Source organism: Lynx rufus, unplaced genomic scaffold (assembly GCF_022079265.1).
Source record: "Lynx rufus isolate CCGP_SWC_20201006 ecotype Redwood Valley unplaced genomic scaffold, mLynRuf1.p SCAF_3, whole genome shotgun sequence".
NCBI lineage: Eukaryota > Metazoa > Chordata > Mammalia > Carnivora > Felidae > Lynx > Lynx rufus.
The window spans coordinates 65044584-65049561 of record NW_025814845.1 but is presented as its reverse complement, the minus strand read 5'-3'; positions in this window follow the sequence as shown (position 1 = coordinate 65049561).

Here is a 4978-nt window from a genome sequence, read left to right as displayed (position 1 = left end):
GATACTATATGCTTCCTTGCTGTCAATGTCTTTAGGTCATTAGTTCATTTTAAGGGTCCATATCATCTTTTGTTCTGGTAGTTTGGTTTCTTCACAGGAGAGTTTGGTCCACAATAACTCGGTTCTCTTTCATCTAAGAACTTTGAGATAGAATGAAAGACTATGGATAGCTATTATAAGACACTTACAATACATTTAACTAATACTTTTTCTCCTTATCATGTTACCCAATAAGTATTATTAATGCTGACAAAGTAACAACACTCTATGTCCTGCTTCCCTGGACAGGGAACGTGGACAGGGAACCTGATGGGTTCGTTGTGTTGATTTTCTTTCTCTTTTGAAAATGAAGTATCAGGACAAGTAACAAAAATTCAGTGATCAAATTCAGTATGACTATTTTGATTAAATATTGATGATAAATGTGTGAAGCAAGAATTTTTTTCACATTTATTACTCTCTATGTTCCACATGCAACATTTTGCCCTGATGAAAATCTCACTTTCCCAGTTTTCCTCCTACACTTGAATCCATTTCATTTGTTGGGGTAGGGGAAGGGGAGGCAAAACTACCGTACAGGTTTATTGTGAAATTTCAGAGAGATAAAATGTAAAGGCACCTACAGGTCACCTGTGTGGCTCAGTCGGTTAAGCGTCCAACTTTGGCTCAGGTCATGATCTCATGGTTTGTGAGTTCGAGCCCTGCATTGGGCTGTTAGCACAGATCCTGCTTCAGATCCTCTGCCCCCTTCTCTCTTTCTGCCCCAGCCCTGCTCATGCTCTCTCTCTCTCTCTCAAAAATAAATAAATATTTTTTAAAAATTAAAAAAATGTAAAGGCACCTGGACCTTAAGCTCAGCAAACTGGAGTGCTCTGCCCCTTCTTTTATTACCTCATAGATTGTGGCGCTTTGCAAGGTTGTATCAGGGATCCGCTCCTTTTATAGCTCACGTTCTTCCTAGTGTCATCTACTCCTAAGGCTTCAACTGCCTCCTATAAGTCAAGGAGGACTGTATGTCCAATCTCCCCACCTTACTATTGGTGTTCTGAATGACTCTTCAGCTGCCTACTAACCAAGTCCATCTGGATGTCCCCTAGGCCTTCTCTCTACCCAGCATGTCAAACGATACCACCACTTACTCAAATGTTCAAGATCCAAACATCGATGATTCCTGAGTTGTCTGATCACACCCTTCTCCCTTATCCTCACATCTAATCAGACACTGGCTTCTGTCCCTTAAATTCCACTTGACACCCCAATGGATGACCTATTTTATTTGTTGCTATATCCCTAGTGCCTAGAACAATGCCTGACACCTGCTAGATACCCACTCAAATCATTTATTGAATGAATCAATCTGACCTCTTCTCTTTATCTTCACTGCCATGAATGTAGTTCACACCCTAATTATCTCTTTGGAAAATCAGGCACATAGCTCCTGAACTAGTCTACCTGCCTCTAGTAACTGCCGCTCCCATTACCATCTTTCCACTCCATCATATAAACTGCCTGCCACAAGTTAAACTATGAACATTCTGAAAAAAGACCCCAGATTTTCCCTGGTCCTTCATAATATAGCCTCAGTTTACCTCTTTAGCCTATCCTCCTGCCACTTCTTCACTCATATAATTCCCTATTTTCGCTACGTTCAACACACATACATTTCCAAATTTCAAATTCCACTGTTCATTGACATATATAGGAAAGCCGTGGACTTTTGTATATTAACTTTGTATTCTACAACTTTACTATACTTGTTTTTTAGTTCCAGGAATTTTTTTTTTCTGATTCCTTGGGATTTTCTGTGTAAACAATCATGTTAACTGTGAACAAAGACCGTTTTTTCCTCCTTCCCAATCTGTATAAGTTTAATTTCTTTTTTTGGTCTTATTGCATTCTTAGGACTTTCAGTATGATGTTGAGTAGGAATGATGAGAGTAGACATCCTTGCCTTATTCCTGATCTTAGGGGGAAAGATACTGGTAATCTATTTTCTATTAAATATGATGTAGCCACAGGATTTTTTGTAGATTCTCAATTTTAGGAATAAATAATCTAGCAATCTATTTTCTCACCATTTTAAAAAAGGTTTATTTGTGCTCGCTTTGGCAGCACATATACTAAAAAATGTTTATTTTTGAGAGAGAGACAGAGAGACACAGAGCATGAGTGGGAGAGGGGCAGAGAGAGGGAGATACAGAATTCAAAGCAGGCTCTAGGCTCTGAGCTGTCAGCTCAGAGCCCGACCTGGGGCTCAAACTCATGAACTGTGAGATCATGACCTGAGCACCTGAGCCAAAACTAAGAGTCAGATGCTTAACCTACTGAGCCACCCAGGTGCCCAGTTTCTCATCATTAATATGATGTCAGTAATAGGTTTTTCTGTAAATGTTATCAAGTTGAGGAAGTTCTCTATCCCTAGTTGCCTGAGAGTTTTTATCATGAATAGGTGTTGGATTTTGTCAGATGCTTGTTGTTTTTTTTTTTCTGTGCCTGTTGATACAATCATATGATTTTTCTTTAGCTTGTAGATTCTCTTAGAATATCAAATATATATATATATATATATATATTTAAAAATTTGACAGTAGTTGCCTTCCAGTTTGCAATATACATTTCAAGTAATCTAAGTTCATGTTTAAATACCACTGTACTGTTTCATGGGTAGTGCAGGAATCTTAGAATATTCCCAATTCCTGCCTCCCATCATTGTTGTCAATTATTTTACTTACCATACAGTATAAACATTCAAAAATGGTTACCATTGTTAGTTGGAACAAAGTTATCTATTAGACCAAGTAAAATTTTTTTTTAAAGATTTTATTTTATCTTCATCTATTTGTCCCCTGATGCTCTTCCTTTATCCAAGTATCATTTCCTTTGCTCTGAAGAACTTTTAGCGTTTCTTGTAAGGCAGGTGTCCTGGCAACAAATTTCTTTAGTTTTTCCTCAGAGAGTCTTTATTTTTCTTTCACTTTTAAAGGATAATTATGCTGGATTAATATCCTACATTGGTAAGTTTTTTCTTTCACCATCTTAAATATCTACAGTTTCTTGCTTGCATGGTTTCTGACAAGAAATCCAGTATAATTCTTATTCATGTTCCTTTACAAAAAAGGTTTTTCCCCCCCAGCATCTTTCAAGATTTTCTTGTCTTTGTTTTTTTGCAGTTTAAATATGATATGCTTAGGTGTAGATTTTTTTTGGTATTTATCATGCTTGCTGTTCTCTAAGCTTCCTGGGTCCGTGGTTTGGTGTCCTCATCAATTTTGGAAAATTGTTAGCCAGTATTGTTTCAAATATTTCTTCTGTTCCTTTCTCCCTGGTATCCCCATTATACCTATGTTACCATTTATATAATTGTCCCATAGTTGTTGGATATTGTTTTTTTCTTTTTCTTTTTTTCCTATTTGCATTTCAGTTTGGGAAGTTTTTACCTACATATCTTTAAGCTCACTGGTCTTTCTTCAGGGTGTGTTCAGTCTGATGATTAGTCCATCAAAGGCATCTCCATTTCTGTTTTTTATTTCTAACACTTCCTTTTAATTCTTACAGTTTTCACCCCTCTACTTACATCACCCATTTCTCTACTTACATTGCCCGTTGCCTACTTTTCCCATTAAAAACCCTTAGCAAATTAATCATAGCTATTTTAAATTCTTGGTCTAATTAATTCAAACATCCCTGCCACACCTGTCTGATTCTGATGCTGGACTTATGTCTTCAAATTGTGTTTTTGTTTTTGTTTGTTTGCTTTTTCATTATGCTCCTTGCAGTTTTTTGGTTGAAAGTCAGACATAACGTATCAGGTAATAGGAACTGAGGCAATTAGCCTTTTACTATAAGGTTTTATATTAATCTGAGTAGGAGCTGGGTTGCATTTAATGTTTGCTATACCTGTGTTAGAGACTTCTGTTTCCTCTATTTTCGTTTGTATTCTTCCCTGTTGTATTGTTTACCTAAGACTTCTTTCTTAAAGAGTGTCCTGCAGCTCATGAATTCCACTATTATTACACTGGAGCCCCTTTTGATGGAACAGATTTGGGAAGCAATCTATAATCTTTGATTCGATCTCTGTTTTTTACTTATCTGAGTCCCTGGGCTGTGACCTTCAGAAACCTCCCGCCACCTTCTCTTACATGACACAAGAAGACTCAAGAGGGCTAGAACTGTATAACTGCACTTGCCCCATGTCAGACAAGGCTCTGGTAATGGTATTTTTCCTTAGAGGAAAGGTCTTTGTCATGGAAAATCATCCAGGTGTATTTCAAAATAGTTACTTTCCCCTCCCCTCCCCTGCCCTGCCTGAAAAACAAGGGGATCCCAATCATACTCCTGAGACTCTGATGGGGTTCCTGGGGATGAATCCTAGAAAGTGTAGGGGTTCTCCTAAGAGTGGGCCCTCAGGGGGCTTTAACCTTCCAGCTAGTTTACACTCAGCCTCCAGTAACTTGTCAGTTACCGTTTCACGGTTCATATCAGTTACTGCTCCAGAAGCTTCTGCTCCCAATAAGTTCTCTCAACTGCGATTCTACCTGCCTGTCTTTCCATTTTGTGGTGGTCTGTCCCGTGACCTCAATTCTCCGGTGGAAATAAGAGAAGCCATTGATTTTCAGCCCGTTCAGCCTTTTTCTTACTGTGAAAATGGAGTCAGGCCCTCCAAGCTCTTCACATGTTGGAGCTGAAACTGTAACCTGCCCACAAATTTTTTTAAGAAGTCCTTTCCCCATTTTCCCTATAAAGCTAGCCTGCAATAATTCTGAGAGGCCTTCCCTGATCTCTCTGCTACCCAAAAAGCTCCTCCCCATGTGATCTAGTACTTGGTGCAATTGCAAGTATTACACATACCATCTATCGGCTCTGTGACTCTGAATGCCTGGAGAACAGGCATTACGGTCTGTCTTTGCATTTCTAGCATATGGTATAAATCGATGTCTGTTGAATTGAAAGGAAAAATGAACAAAACACCATTCACTAA